Raw genomic sequence first — 15,152 nt, forward strand, 5'->3', positions numbered from 1 at the left:
GGACCTTTATGGCAAGAAAAAAGAATAGGTTTGTATCTCTATGGTCCTTAGCCATATTGTTATATGTTAACCATATAGATTGTATGCCTATATATTAGGCATAGTAAACGCCACATTGATAGGTGTTATGTGCATGGTGTGTGTGTGTATATACATATATGTGTGTGGTTTTGGGAACTTATGCTAACTGACAAACTGAATATATTATGTTCTTCCCACAATTCTGTTCATCCATGTCAAGCATCCCATAATACTTTGAAAAGCTGAAGTTTGTTTTGCCGTCAGAAAATAGGAAACTTGTCAAAACAAAGATGCATGAATACTTGATATCAAGTAGAGTTAGGGACTACTTTCATGACTCGTCAACACTTTGAATGTAATATTCAAAATGAGATATGAGACAAGTATAGGGGGAGATACAAAGGACAAAACTGGCACAATTAGTGGGTTAAACTTTTAGTGATGTGTAAACTTTTATAACTTGTAAAATCTTACTATAAATACTACTAACTCAAATGCATATCTTTGAAGCACATCTTCTGCATAAGGTGAACATGCTGCGAGATAAGAATTGCTTCTCAGAAGAAGGGGTATGCATGTCTCCTTTTCATATTGTACTGTTTTGTCTTTAGAAAATACATTTGGCTAAGTTTGGGTATTCTCTTGAACACTTTTAAGAATGAGCCACGAATGTAGCTAGTCAAACAATTGGCTACACCTTTTAGTCTATATTATGAAGTAATGCGACTTTTATGAAAAGACTCATTATGGTTATAAAATACTTCAACACTTTTTCGTTCATTTGGGAAGGATATGAGGTGGTAAGGTGGAGGGTCTATTGAAGGGTTAGTGCTATGGCGGGTTGGAACCTGGAGGGTAAAATCCAAATAAAAATGAAACATCGAAATTTTCCACAGAATGGGAATTTCATTTAGAAATAATCAAAACAAGACTTTGTTTTGACTTTTCAAAATAAAATTGATGAGGCTCTTTAAGCAACCTGGAGATCTGACAGCTCTGTTTCTAGGCTCCCTGCAGCACAGCTCGGAGACAGGAAGCCCAGGCTGGAGACAGGACTTTACCCGTTTTTGGAGCTATTAGGCTCCCTCACACAGAGTAAGGAACCTAGAAGCCCTGAGAACTGGCAAAACCTATTGTTGGAAAATTTCTGGCCAGCTCTAGTTATTGGGATTGAGGGAGCTGGCTTTACTGTTGTTTAGTCGGATAGTCCAGTAAGGACTAATCTAACAACCTTTGAAGTCAGTGAGTGTTTCTGTTCACTTGGCCCTGATACAGCAAAGAATTTAAACATCTATTCAACTTTAAGCACGTGTTCAAGTGTTCTGCTAAATTAGGGCACTTAATGGGAGTTAGATTCACTTAAGTGTGTTGTACATTTTAAATTTTTTATTAAATATTGATTTTTTACAAATTACTGTAGAGTGCCCAGAACTTAGAATATGTGCTAACATTTTCAAAAGAAAGAGAGAGGAAAGATTATAGTCAAGCTGAATATATATTTATAGACACTTTGATTTTTAGTAATAAAGAAGAAACAAGGATATTTAGGTGTCCATTCAAGCCATTTATATCAGGTAAAATTTTCAAAAGTCTCAGTGAAAATCCTAAGTGCATAACACACTTTTGGAATTATAACTCATCATCTTTATTGGTTGACTAGAATTTCTTTACTGGTTTCCTTTACCAGGACTGAGAAAACACCTTTATGCCAACTTTTCACATTCAGACTATAGAGTATAATCTATACAAACTCTTTTCAACAGGGTCCTGTCCTGTTATGTATCCCATTTTACTTGAGTGATGAAATGTAAAGAATTAGAGATTAAAGACAATTGTTTTGATGAACATTTTGGATCCATTGTTTTTTTCTTTATTTTTTTTTTTTTTTTTTTTTTTTGAAAGATGGGACACTACACAACAGATATCTGACAAAGGGGTCAAGACTGTAAAAGATGGACTGATAACCCCAGATAAATAAAAAAAAATAGTAACACCAGGTGATTCCTGTACTGAGAGAACCATTTGATTAAAATATAAAAGTCCATTTGCTTACACAATTATGGCACACAAAGAAGATTAAAATTACCAACTATAGTTACATGTGTGTAACTCATATAAACCACCACAACATTTAATAAACAAACATCTACAAAAACCCCAGAGCACACCACTCTTTACTTATCCACCCTCTCCCCATACTTCAAGCTCCCACAGTAAACAGTGAAAATAATTAATGTTCATTTGGAGAAAACGCGCTCGTATAATCAATTCAGGGATACTAGTTCCATTGTTATATTGATTTGTTGTTATTTAGGCTGCATAATAAAGCCTATTTTGTAGGTAAAAGGAGGAGAAAAATATATCTGAGCAATTGCTTCCAATTTTGAAGAGAACACAAAGGACCTGTAAAACTCCAATTGTTTTACTTTTTAAAGCTCTTTAGTTTTCACGATATCCACACTTTTCATGTTTTAAACAAAATGATGCTACCAGCAGCATCAACTGTGGACCGTGTTCTTTGTGGGATGACCCAGGTTCCTGCTTTTGCTAGGGTTTTATGCATTAACACCTGTTTTGTCAGCCACAATGTCTCCAATCCAAATGTTATAGTTTTTTCTCTGGATTGTTCTCTCAACTGGTTATTTTCTAATCCTGTCTTCTAAATCCTAACTGATATTCCAGCTGCTGCCTTCAACCACCAGTTTCTCTTGAAGAGGTTATTGAGCCTCACATAGAAGTGAGTGGGGGAGGGGGTCATCACATCTTCAGGTTTGTGATAGGCAGGCAATAGATTAATGAAGGCTGCTATGGGCTGTACCCCACACCTTCTCTGGATGCTGGTCTGTCCTTTTCTAGGGGTTCCTGGACCACACAGAGGTCAACAGGCCAGCTATAGCTGTGGCTAACATAGTGAGTCTGTTAGCTCAGGTAGTAAAGATTCATACTTTAAGAGCCAGAAGTCCAAGCTTCAATCCCTGCTGCTGATAACCTACATAGGGGCATGGTGTTACAGTAGCCAGAACTAGATGGGTTCCTTCATACTCTAATTCATGAAACCTAGGCTTGGCCAAGCTTGCTGGTTTAAGATTCCATTTTCTCTTTAGTTATGAAGGTGTGCATATATAACTCTTCTCTGCATTCCTGAAAGCTTATTCCCTTCAGCACACCACATGATTTCATGAGAGCCTGGAATATTAGTTAGCAGTAGCTGTGCTGTCAGGCTATAATATCACCTGAGCAAAGCCTTGTAAACTGGCATAAGGACATAGCTCCGAAGCATGTTTTTCTAATAGAAAAAGCCCCTTTTAAAAACGAATTATCCTCCCCTCCTTAGAAAGCAATTCCTTCCTCCTTTATCCCTTGAAAGCAATTGGTTTTTATTCCTTTTTTCATTAGTTTTTAAAAAAATACAGAATTGCATCCCAGCCCTTCCCAGAATAACCATTAAATTTCTGTTCCTGCTTAATAAAACATATTTAGTCCATTGAGCAATGAACTCAGAGGAGATATGAACCTAACTCAAACCCTGAACCCATTTTATCAGCAACACTTTAAATTTTTGGGTAACATATATGAGTTCTTCAGAGTGGGCTAGTTAAAAGCCCTCAGCCTAACTGCTCCCATTGAAATGTGTGTAAAATTCTCATCCTAATTGATGATTCAGAAGTGATTACCAGAACTAATTTTGTTTCCTAATAAAAGGTAAGAGGTGATGTCATAGTGAGTGAGAGAGCATGTTGCATGAAGATGTATTAATTCTATTCTGTGCAAAATTTGAGTAAATCTGAATAAACAGCTGTAATATGATCTAGTAAGTATTTTTTTAATATACAGCTATAGATATCTCTGCAAGAGGCAACATGCATCCTCAATCAGAAGCCAATTTCTGTTAATTATTTTCAATACTTTTATTATGGCAGTATATACCATGTTAACACAATCAGTGTTCACCCTTCCTGGCTCTGCGCAATTCTCACCAGATTCAGAGGTTTGGTTCAGTTAAAAAAGGAGCCTTAGTTATTCAGATGCTAAGATGTTGAACTCTGATCATTTAGCACGGGGTTCTCAAAGTGGGGGTCAGGAGCCCTCAGGGGGTGATGAGGTTATTACATGGGGGGGGGGGGTTGCAAGCTGTCAGCCTCCACCCCAAACCCCGCTTTGCTTCCATCATTTATAATGGTGTTAAATATGTAAAAAGGTGTTTTTAATTTATAAGGGGGAGGGAGTCGCACATAGCAAGCCTCTATGTGAAAGGGGATACTAGTACAAAAGTTTGAGAACTACTGGTTTAATTGGTGGAAAGTTCCCAAAACAGACTCACAATGTTTCCAGAGTGTGCTTCCCAGCACCATCTTCAAACTTGAGCCATGGTAGCAAGGAAAGGAGAAAAATCACTATAAAAAGGTGGCATTTTTTAAACTAAAAGTTTTTACTTATTTATTTACACAGAGCCGGCAGACTAACTAATTGTTTAGAACCCCAAGTAGCTCAAGGGAGCCCCTATTAATAATTAGTCTGTATTGTGGGGGGCAAAATATTCCTGTTTGGGCCCCCTAGAGGGCTAGCACTGGCACTGTTTTGTATACCAGTGGTGCCTAGAGGCCAGAGCCCCAAAAAAACGTATAACAAAGGGCCAGTCCCAAAAGAGTTTATAATCTAAGTTTAAGACAAGATAAGAGCTCAATATGGCAGAGAGTGAGAGAGCTCAAGACTAGAGCTTGTTTCACCCATACTGGTTAGCTGACTCCATCCCAAATGTGTCATTGTAATGGGGCACACCCTATCCTCGTCCTTTGATGCCCCAGAACCATCCTTTATATCCCTCAGCTGATGGCTGACTGGTTCACCAGCCTATCCTGCCTGATCAGCTAATTAGCTGCATATCCTCACTCTGCCTTCTCCAGGGGAACTGATTGGTGCCTAAGGTCTGGCCTACACTACAGCACTGTATCGGTATAACTGCGTCACTCAGGTGTGTGAAAAATCCACCCCCCTGAGCGAGACAGTTATTCTGACCTAACTCCCACGGAGACAGCACTGTGTTGGCAAGGGAGCTTCTTCTGCCAACGTAGGTACCACCTCTCTGGGAGGTGGATTAACTATGCTGATGGGAGAGCTCTGTCCCATTGGCTTAGAGCATCTTCATTAAAGCACTATAGCAGCGAAGATGCATCAGTGCAGCTGCACCAATGCAGCGTTTTAAGTGTAGACTCGCCCAAAGTAATCAGAGTGCTGGCTCACCTGTAAACATCCAGCACTCTATCACAGTCATAAAAATCATGGACTAAACAGACACTGGATTTATGGGTTATTACAATCATGTATAACTCAATAATAATCTCCCCTTCCAAGCTGCTCTCTGCTCCCCTCTTCTTTTCTCCCCATGACTGGAGGGGTGTTCGCTGATCACTTCACTTTGAATGGTCCTTTAAAATATGTGTTTACTTGTAATAAACAATCTGTTCTGCTTTGTATTTATCTATGACACTCCTAGTAAGTTTCCCAGACCTGAATCCTAGAAGTGTAGGGTCAAAAGGAACCTCAATAGGTCATCTAGTCCAGTCATTGTACTGAAGGCAGGATTACATAATAACTACACCATTCCTGACAGGTGCTTGTCTAACCTGTACTTAAAAACTTCCAACGATGGAGAATCTACAACCAGGGCTGGCTTTAGGCAGTGCGGGGCCCAATTTGAACATTTTAGGCAGGGCACCGAGAGGGATGACTAAAAAAAAACAAAAACACGTAAAAAACGCCCTTTTATTTCTTCCATGTATTATTTACTTTCCATAACTATATAAATAAAATAAAAATTGTATATTACATACATTGCTAGCTGGAGGCAGGGCAGGAGCTGACCGGAGGTAGGGTCTGCCTGGAGGCAGGGCAAGGGGTGTGGGGCTGGCTGCGGGCAGGGCAGGGGGTGCAGCAGGGGCTGGCTACAGGCAGGGTAGGGGGTGTGGGCCTGGTGCGGGCAGGGGGTGCAGCAGGGGCTGGCTGCAGGCAGGGGGTGCGGGGCTAGCTGGAGACAGGAGCTGGCTGCAGACAGGGGGTGCAGGGCTGGTGCGGGCAGGGGGTGCAGCAGGGGCTGGCTGCAGGCAGGTGGTGCGGGGCTGGCTGCAGGCAGGGGCTGGCTGGATATGGGCTGGTGTGGGCAGAGGGTGCGGGGCTGGAGGCAGGGCAGGGGGTGCGGGGCTGGCTGCAGGCAGGGGCTGGCTGGATACGGGCTGGTGTGGGCAGAGGGTGCGGGGCTGGAGGCAGGGCAGGGGGTGCGGGCAGGGGATGCAGCAGGGGCTGGCTGCAGGCAGGGGGTGCGGGGCTGGCTGCAGGCAGGGGCTGGCTGGAGACGGGCTGGTGGGGGCAGGGGGTGTGGGGCTGGTGCGGGCAGGGGATGCAGCAGGGGCTGGCTGCAGGCAGGGGGGGCAGGGCTGGTGCGGGCAGGGGGTGCAGCAGGGGCTGGCTGCAGGCATGTAGAAGCATGCTCATCCAGTCCCCTGCCCTCCAAATCAGAGGTTGCGCCCCCTAGAGAGGAAAGGCCCCGTGTCCCATTCCCCACCCCCTGATCCAGCCAGTCCCCGCCCTGGGGCCTGTGAGAGCATGCGCCCCTTTCCCCTGATTCAGCCTGTCTGGTCTCACCAGCTCCATCTCTTCCTGCAGGGGCTCTGTGATTTTCTTCACCAGGGCTCTCAGCCGCGTGTCTGGGGTCATCCTGTCCCTGGAGCAGGGAGTCCGGCACTCGGGGCACTGGTAGCCCTGGGCCGAGACCCCGCACCAATGAGCCACGAGGCAGCCCTGGCAGAAGTTGTGGCTGCACTCGATGGAGACGGGGTCGTCCAAGACATCCAGGCAGATGGAGCAGGTGACGTCCTCCCTGAGTTGATCCATCTCTCTAGACCCGCTGAGTTGGGGGAACCTACTGGGTCAGGACCTGGCACCCGGAGCAGTAGGGCTCTGCTGGAGGACGGCTGATCTCTAGCCCAGATGTGCCCCTTCCTGGCAGCAGGAGTCTGGGGAGGAGCGAGAGAACATGGGAATATTTCTGTGAACAAGCTGTGTGACTTAGTTTACCTGCCCACTTTGTGTCCCTGTCCACCGGGCAGCACCAGAGAGAGTAGACAGATTCCAAGAAGTCATGGAGGAGATTGGTAGATTCCCAGGCCAGGAGGGACCAAGGCTGAGCTCCTGGATAACAGGCCAGAGAACTGCCCCCAGTTAATTCCTGTTTGAACAAGAGCAGATCTCTTAGAAACACATCCCACCTCGAGGGAGAATCCACCGCACTCCTTGGTACATTGTTCCCATGGTTAATTCCCCTCCCTGGTAAACACGGATATCTTCTTTCCAGGCTGAATATGTCCAGCTTCAACTTCCAGCCATGTGGTCACGTTAGAGCTTTCTCTGCTAGCCTGAAGAGCCCATTATTAAATATTTGATCCCCGCGTAGGTGCTTCTAGACTGGAGTCAAGTCACCCCGGGAGGTGGGAGCTTCTCTTTGCTAAGCTAAACAGCTTGAGCTCCTGGGGTCTATCACTCCAGGCCACGTTTTGTAATCCTTTAACCATTCGCTTGGCCCCCCTCTGCCCCCTCTCCAATATATTCACATCCTTCTTGGACTGCTCCGGAACTGGACCCCAGCAGCGGTCGCACCAACGCAAAATCCAGAGGTAAACGGACCTCTCTGCTCCTACGCGCGATTCCCCTGTTTGGGCATCCTTAGCGCCTTTGGCCACACTGTCGCACGGGGGCTCACATCCAGCTGATTATCCCCCATGGCCCCCAGCACTCTGTCAGCGTCTCTGCGTCCCTGGAGAGACACCCACCCCTCTACCCCCCACCGGGCTGGGAGCATGGCCGATGCTCTTTGGCTGTATCACAGCACGTGTTGTTGGCTTGTGCCCAGCCTACCTTCGCGCTGGGGCTGTTGGTGACACTGGACTTTTCTCCGCTGCCTACGGCCTGGCAGACACCATGTGCCACGGGTTAATCACTGGCAGTGCCACACCCGGCAGGGGCACAAGCCTCTGAGAGGAGTTTGATCTCAGTCAGACTTGTTGCCGAGGGCAGCTGGGGAGACACAGGGGCTCCCGGAGCCCGAGTCCGGGAGGCACCGAGCTCGGCCTTAGGAAAGGCCACGCTCAGGGCCTAACAAGGAAATAGCTTCCTTCCCATCATGCAATGAGCTGGGTGCTGACTGGCCGAGCTTTCCTCCAGCTGGCGTGAGAGCAAATTCACCCTCTCACCCCCACAGAGCCATGTATTATGCATGCCTTGTGAGGTGGTATGTAAAATGTCTGGATCTGTTGAACATTAATAACCTGTTGGATTGGATGTGCTGTCATTGTATGGGAAGTTATACTCTCTGTGAGTTTCTGAAATATGTTGTGAGGTTGGAAGACGCCCACAGCCAGCTTTGCAGTAGAAACAAAGGAGGGCCAGAAAGGTGTTGATGGCCCATCAGGAAGAATCCACTCTCTGAGAGACTCCTTGGAGAGGGCACTTAGTCAGTGGGGTACTGCCTGACCAATGGGCTTGCCTGACCCCCATGACACAGCAACGATCTTTCTAGCAACTGAAAGAGAGTATAAAAGAGGGACAGAGACATCATAGAATATCAGGGTTGGAAGAGACCTCAGGAGGTCATTTAGTCCAGCCCCCTGCTCAAAGCAGGACCAATCCCCAACTAAATCATCCCAGCCAGGGCTTTGTCAGGCCTGACCTTAAAAACCTCTAAGGCTGGAGATTCCACCACCTCCCTAGGTAACCCATTCCAGGGCTTCACCACCCTCCTAGTGAAATAGTGTTTCCTAATATCCGAGCCTGGACTCTGTGACTGCATTAGTCGCCAACAGGGGAGTGTGGCAGGAGAGGACACAGAACATGTCTACATGTAACTTTTTCTGGACTGCTGAGGTGGGGGAAGAGGCCAGATTCCATCTGGCGCTGTAGGACTCTGAGGACGCTCTGGGATCGGGAGTGAAGTCTCTGGAGCCTCGGGAGGTGCAGGTTTGGAGACATGTGGCTCCTACCTAGTCCAAAGTAACCTGCCGTGCTCCCCCACAAGAGCCCTGTTAACAGGCAACACTGCCTCTCTCTTTCCTCGGCCACATGTATCGTGTCCTTTATCTGGGGGCTAGTCCAGAAAAGGAGGACAGGCGCTCACTACTGCTACCACCTGAGGAAGTTGCAATAGCCCCAGAATCTGGGACTTCGAGCCCCTAGAGTGACCTCTTACCTTTATAGCTCCCCCCCCATACACAGCTATTTTAAAGCTTAGCCTGATAGTAAAGAGACCCCTTTTCAACCCTTCACCACACAAGAGAAAGCCGGCAGCATTTGTCATTAACTATTTATTTCTCCTCTCCTGGCTCCCAAACTGCTTCTCCTCCCTACTGCCGCCAGCCACCTTCAAGTTCTCCCTCTTCTCTCCCCGGCTCTGCTCACTTGATTGCAGCAGCTCAGTGGATGGTCCAGCTTTACTCTTTCACTTCCATTCTTCACTTCTTTGGGTGGCTGCATTTGCCATTGAGCAGGCTGATGGAAATACCTGAGTGCTCTGTCTAGGCCAGGGGTCTCCAACACGCGGCCTGAGGGGCTATTTCTCTAGGTAAGCGGCTCCAGGCCACAGGCCAATGCCATCCTGCACCCCAACCCCCTGCCGTGAGCCCCCTGCCAGCACCCCAACCCTCTGCCACACCTCGCACTCTCTCCTGCCCCCTGCACCCCAACCCCCTGCCTAGAGCCCCCTACTGCACCCCAACCCCCTACCTCACCTCTCCCTCTCTCTGCCCTGAGCCCCCTGCACCTCAACTCCCACCCTGAGCCCCTGCCACACTCCTCCTGCCCCCTCTAGGGGCAGGACTGGGGGCAGCGAGGGGGGGGGTGTCAGTGATGCGGCCCTCGTGGTCATTTGAGTTTAAGACCCCTGGTCTAGGCTCACAGGCCCAGCAGCTAAAGCCAAGCGCGGCTGAAAGCAGGGGGAGATTAGCCTGGATTGGCAGGAGTTGAGGCTTGGCCCATAGGGACCCCAGGCACTGCCGCTGCTGCCACCTTCATGGTGAATCCTTCAATGCCTCGCCAAAGGGCTCTTCCACATTCTGCAAACTGGCCTCACTGGCTGACTGTCTAGGAGAACAGAAACTCTTTGTTAGAGCCGGAGAATCTCTTGCCATGGCTCCCTGAGGGTCACAGTCAAACACCTGCGAGTCTCTAGGAGGCTCTCAAGCAATTCCCTGCTCAGGCACTTGGCACCCACTAGCAATGGTCTCTGACAGCGGCATTGCCAAGGGGAGCTCAGCACATGGTCCCTTCTATGGCTTCCTGAGTGGGAGGGGGTTGGTCTTGTCATTTAAGGCCTAGTGTCAGTCAGGGCTCCTGGGTTCTCGGACTTTGGAAGTGGGTGGAGTCTAGCGGTTGGAGCTGGACTGGTATCAGTCCCACGCTTCCTTCCTGACTCTGTCAGGGACGTCGTGTGTGACCTTGCAGCCAGTTGCTTTCTATCCCTATGCCCCAGCGAACAGGGATAATACTGACCCACCTCAGAGGGGCTGGCAGGGGTCACCAGCGTCATGACTCAAGTTGGAACCAGTTGTGCTCTTGGTAGTGAAGGGCCCAGATTCAGTCCCCATGGACGCCCAGGGTGTCTGTATTGTGGCCCTGGTTTGACTCACCTAGCATTACAGGCTGTTTAGCCCGGTCCTGGCCAGGCGTGGTGCATCTGCTCCTGGCCCTTTCATCACACACAAGAACATGGCCCACCAAGGACAATCCATCAGCTCCCATCTGGTGTTCAGCTCCAGGATGGATGGGGAGCCCTAGCCGGACCATAGAAAGACAGGGGGGTGTTCTTTGGTGGAAACTGCTGGAGCTTCAGCCTCTGCTCCCACCTCCACCCCCACGCTAAGGGCTTCAAAAGTGGTGCCTGACCCCAGGTAAACAAAGTAGCCAAGCTGAGGCCAGGGTGGGACTGATCCTAAGAAAAGAGCAGATTTCTCCTCTGCTATAGGGAGATTCCCCTAGGAAAAGCAGCTGGGGTGGGGCGGTACAAGCACTACTCCTCAGCCCTTGAATAGCGGGCAACTGGGACTTTGGGAGCCAAGGGACTGGTGTATCTTGCTGGAGATCAGAAAGGGGCAATGGAGAAATTGTACCAAAATCAATGTCACGGCTGGGTCAAGTGCAGCCAGACCTACTGGTCAGAGCCAGAGTCCACACTCACATGACAGGAGTGGAGAGTCAGCCAGGTCAGGATACTGGAAGATCAGCAGCAAAAGAAACTTGCTATCACCACCACAACTCAGATGCCAGGAAATCAAGCCAGGGGAGCGGCAGCAGAACCAGGCAGCGCACGGTCCAGAACTGGGAGCAGGTCTGGTGTTCAGTCAGCTTCGGGTTCCTGCTGCTGTCTTATGCAGGGCGAGGGGGCCAGTGAGCTTTCCTGGGACTCCTCCAATAGGACCTCATGAGTGGAGCCTCAAACTGGGGCTGAACTTCATGGGTCCGAGGTAAGCAATTTTCAGCAGGCTTCGAGGTGGAGGGTTGGAGTGTGGCTGCTCCCATGAACCCTGCAGACCCGGGTTGGAGACCCCTGGGTCGTGACAGTGAGTGATCTCTCCCCGCTCAAACCTCCTGCAGCAGGAAACAGTCTCCAGGATCCTGGACACCACCTCTGAGAATAAAATGAGGATATCATGATGAGAAATAGGGCTCTGTACCAGGGCTGGGATCCAGGGACAGGGAAAGCTCCCAGACAGGCTATGCATCTGGATGCCATTTCTCCCCCAAGAGACCCACACGCCCCAAGAAGTAAATGGCTCTTACCTCAATGAGGGACTGGGGTCTTCCATCTAAGCCTCTTTGAGAGCCAGGCATTGCTGGGACGAGGTGACCTGTCCCCACTGCTCCCTGATGTGGCTCAGCTACAGGAAGCGCCCGTCTGGGAGGCTGTGCCAGATCCCAGGGCCTGGAAGACAGCTGGAAGGAGGCTCCTATTCCTGTCACACCCAAAGACCCCATAGAAGGGCCAAGGGGAGAATAAAGAGCAGAAGGTGAAGCTAGCCCTGAGTCTCTGTCCCACCCCCACCTCCTCAAAAGTGGAGCTTTCCAAGCTCCAGTGGGGCTGTGGCCCTGACACAAGGGCTTTTCTGCACCATATGGGGCAGGGAGAGCTCTGCCTGGATGCAGCGGGAATGAGGGGGGGTAGACCAAGAAAAGGGGGGAGGGGAGTGGGTGCAAGGGAAAGAGGTCCTGCCCCATATGAAGGAATTTGGGGGGCAGAGGGAAGAACCCTGCTCCACAGAGAGGGGAGAGAGTTTCTGTGAGTGCCAGGGGGCTCCATTTCCCCTTCTCGCTCTCCCAATCAGAGGGAGGCCACTCCAGCTAGCCCAGTCTGGTCCTGACCAGAGTCTGCAGGGTAGCAGTGGGCCCACAATAGGGCTGGGCAGTTTTGACAGGGTTGGGACTCACCAGCATGGTGCCTCCCGCTGCTCGCTCTGGGAATTAGCTCAGTCCATGGGGAACGCCCTCTGCTGGCAGCATCCCATCCGTCTCTTGTCCTCCGTTGGCATCTGGAGCCGCGTTGCTCACCGCTTGACACTGCCCTGCAGGGCACTGCCCCTCCAGCAGTGCCCACTAGTCCATCCTCACCCCATTCTAGGGGTAGGGGTTAGCAACAGTCCTTGCACCTGCCTCACCCATTCTAGGGGTAGGGGTTAGCAACAGTCCTTGCACCTGTCTCGGTGGCCAACTGCAACCCCCAAAGTCTAGCCCCTTGTCTCAAGGGCCGGTTACAATTTGTCTCAGCCATCGGATGGCCAGATGCTGTACTGCCCAGCCCGAGATGCTGGTCTGTTCTGGAGACAGACCTTCCCCCATGAAATTCTGGGACAGAGTACCTGCTGCTCTCCTGGGCAGCCATTATATAGGGCCTAGCCTAGCCCTGATTGGCTGGCTCTAATCTCGGCCCTGATTGGTTTTCAGTAGGCCCTTCCCTGATTGGCTGACGGCTTGCACAGCCATTCTGGCCTACTCTAGTTCCCTCTCACATGGGGGTGGGGCAGCCATCCCACCACAAACCCTCCCCCTTAAAAAATGCTCACGGGGGAGAGGAGGAAAGGGGTCCCTATCACCCCAGCTTCCTTTGTAGTGGGGCCTGCAGGGGCATCCCTTTCCTCTCGCAGGCCCTCCAAAGTCTGGAGCCAGCTGCTTCCCAGCTGTAGGGTCTGGGTTCCCACTGTTGAACGCCCTGGTCCTACGTGGGTTCCTACTTCTGTTTGGGTTCCCACATGGTCCCTCCTGGCTCCTATGTGGGTTCCCTCATTTCGGTGGGGCCTCTCTGCCCCAGCCCCTTTCTCTCTAGGGGCCTCCATCTTCACCACCTCTGCTCTGTGGCTAGTCTCTGACCGAGCCCTTGTCTCAGACACTCCCCTTTCTGCCTCAGGGGGCAGTGCCTCTTTAGATGTCCCCGTTGGTGGCAGTGGAAGCACTTTCTGGGTCTTCCCCCTGCCACATCCCTACTCCTGCTTGTTTGGGCCCTAGCCCTTCCTTCTGGGCTGGCCCGGGCCTTGGGAGTCCTGTAGAGGCACTCTCTCTTCAGGTGCCCTGGCTCCCCACAGACCCAACAAGCTGGGGGCCCCCCTGTTACTCTCACAGGGGGTGCCTTTTCTGGGTTGGGCCTCTCTGCCCCCTCCCAGGAGGGACACTCCCTCCTTTAGTGTCCCTGTCACCTACAGGTGAAGCAGTTCAGCGTTCCTGGCCTCTTGCCCTCGGTGCCGGATCTCTTGTTTGGTCTGGGTGCCGACCTCCACAGCAGCCAGAACAACTCCCTCTGCTGTTCGGCAAGCCGAGCCACCCAGGCCCTCCAATAGAAGTCTCTTTTCCCCACCATTTTGGTCTCTCCAGGTGGCACAATCTGCCTAGTCCGCTTGATGGTGTTCTTCTTCAGGCCACTTCCCTCCAGCAGTGCCCCCTAATCCATCCTCATCTCCTTCCGGCGGGGAGGGGGGAAGCAGGTTAGCAACAGTCCTTGCACATGCCTCAGTGGCCAACCAAAACCCCCAAAGTCTAGCCCCTTGTCTTAAGGCCCGGTTGCAGTTTGATTCAGCCACCACATGGCCAGGTGCAGTACAAGAGGGAATGGGGGGACCCAGGCCCACCAACTATCCTGGGTCCAAACCCAGGGATCCTCTAGTGGCAGTCTCCCTGCTCTCCCCTCGTCCAACTGTCCCTGGGCCACTTCTCCTCTGGGCCCTCTAGGCCCTTTCTATCAGGGCCCGCAGTCTGGCATGTCTTGGGCCAGAGCTGTAGTATGCTCCCTTGAGCCTGCCCAGCACTGCTCTTTCGGAGATGCTAGTCTCCTGCTCTGAAGACAGACCTTCTCCCATCAAGGTCTGGTGGATACTGCCTGCTGCTCGCCTGGGAAGCCTTTATATAGGGCCTAGCTTAATCCTGATTGGCTGGCTCTAATCTCAGCCCTGATTGGCTCTCAGTTGGCCCTTCTCTGATTGGCTACCAGCCTCTGCAGCCGCTCTGGCCTACTCTAGCGCCCTCTTGCATGGGGGTGGAGCAGCCGCCCCACCTCAGCAATCAGCTGTCACAACCAGGCTGTGGCCTGGGCTGCGGGGCTGGCTCCAGGCACCAGCGGAGGAAGCACATGCCTGGGGCGGCATTCCGTCCATTCTTGGGGCAGCACAGGCCGGGTGACTTTTTTGTTTTTTGCACTTCAGCAGTTCGGGCGGCGGCAGTCTGAGCGTTGTTGTTGTTTTTTTTTCTGCTTCGGCAGTTCGGGTGGCAGCAGTCCAAGTGGTTGGGGGTTTTTTGGTTTTCTTTTTGCTCACTTTGGCAGTCCGAGCGCTGTTGTATTTTTTTTTTTGCTTGGGGCAGCAAAAATGGTAGAGCCGGCGCTGCTGGGCTGAGGTCGCTCAAGTGGTCAGCCCCTCAACACACTGTATCGGGGCTGGCTCAGGCCTGCGTGGGGCCCAAGCACCCCACAAACAACCAGACTTCAAGGGCGGGCCTTGGCCTGGGTGGAACCCTGGCAGCCAGCAAACAGACAGACTTGACAGGGCTGGCTCTAGCCTGGGCGGGGCCCCGGTGGCCAGCCAACAAACAGTTCCTGTCCTGGGCTAGATCCT

General features: G+C 50.8%; 1 long non-coding RNA gene across 1 annotated transcript; it reads right to left on the reverse strand.

The window, feature by feature from the left end:
• Positions 1-9,949: 9,949 nt before the first annotated feature.
• Positions 9,950-11,318, reverse strand: LOC117883172. Its single transcript, XR_004647196.1, has 3 exons — positions 11,240-11,318; positions 10,692-10,835; positions 9,950-10,146 (listed from the first exon to the last, which is right to left on the reverse strand). It is a non-coding gene; the product is annotated as an uncharacterized LOC117883172 (long non-coding RNA).
• Between the last annotated feature and the right edge of the window lie 3,834 nt (positions 11,319-15,152).

Source organism: Trachemys scripta, chromosome 9 (genome assembly GCF_013100865.1).
Source record: "Trachemys scripta elegans isolate TJP31775 chromosome 9, CAS_Tse_1.0, whole genome shotgun sequence".
Classification (NCBI taxonomy): domain Eukaryota; kingdom Metazoa; phylum Chordata; order Testudines; family Emydidae; genus Trachemys; species Trachemys scripta.